Here is a 757-nt window from a genome sequence, read left to right as displayed (position 1 = left end):
AAAAAGATAAACAAAGGGAGAGGAAAAAAGAAAAGGAAAACTGAGGAAAGGAGACAAAAGGAGACTAAGAAGAGGAAAGGAAAAGGAGAAAGAAGAGGGAAGGAAAGGGAAAGAAAGAGGAAGGAGAAAAAAAAGAGGGAAAATGAAGAGGGAGGAAGCAAGGAGAGACGGCAGAAGGAAGTGGAGGAAAGAGGAAGGAAAAGGAAGGAGAATATGAGAAAAAGGAGAGGAAGGGAGAGAATGAGAGGAGGAGGAGGAAGAGGAGGAGAGACAAGGAGAAAGTGAGGGAGAATATGAGAAAAAGAGGAGAGGAAGGGAGAGAAAATGAGAGGAAGAGGAAGAGGAGGAAGGGCTTGAGAGACAGGGAGAAGACTTTAGTTGCAGCTCGATGTCAGAGGAAGAAGAGGAGGAAGAGGAAGACAACGAAGAGGAGGAGGAAGAGGAAGAGGAAGAGGAGGAAGGGCAGGAGAGACAGGGAGAAGACTTTGGTGGTAGCTCGATGTCAGAGGAAGAAGAGGAGGAAGAGGAAGACAACGAAGAGGAGGAAGAAGAGGAGGAGGAGGAAGAGGAAGAGGAAGAGGAGGAAGGGCAGGAGAGACAGGGAGAAGACTTTGGTGGTAGCTCGATGTCAGAGGAAGAAGAGGAGGAAGAGGAATACAACGAAGAGGAGGAGGAAGAGGAGGAGGAGGAAGAGGAAGAGGAAGAGAACGAAGCCCATGAATATCTGATAGACCGTCCTCAAGTTGACCTCACACAC

This window comes from Eriocheir sinensis, chromosome 6 (genome assembly GCF_024679095.1).
Source record: "Eriocheir sinensis breed Jianghai 21 chromosome 6, ASM2467909v1, whole genome shotgun sequence".
NCBI classification, from domain to species: Eukaryota; Metazoa; Arthropoda; class Malacostraca; order Decapoda; family Varunidae; genus Eriocheir; species Eriocheir sinensis.
This window is presented reverse-complemented; position numbering follows the sequence as displayed.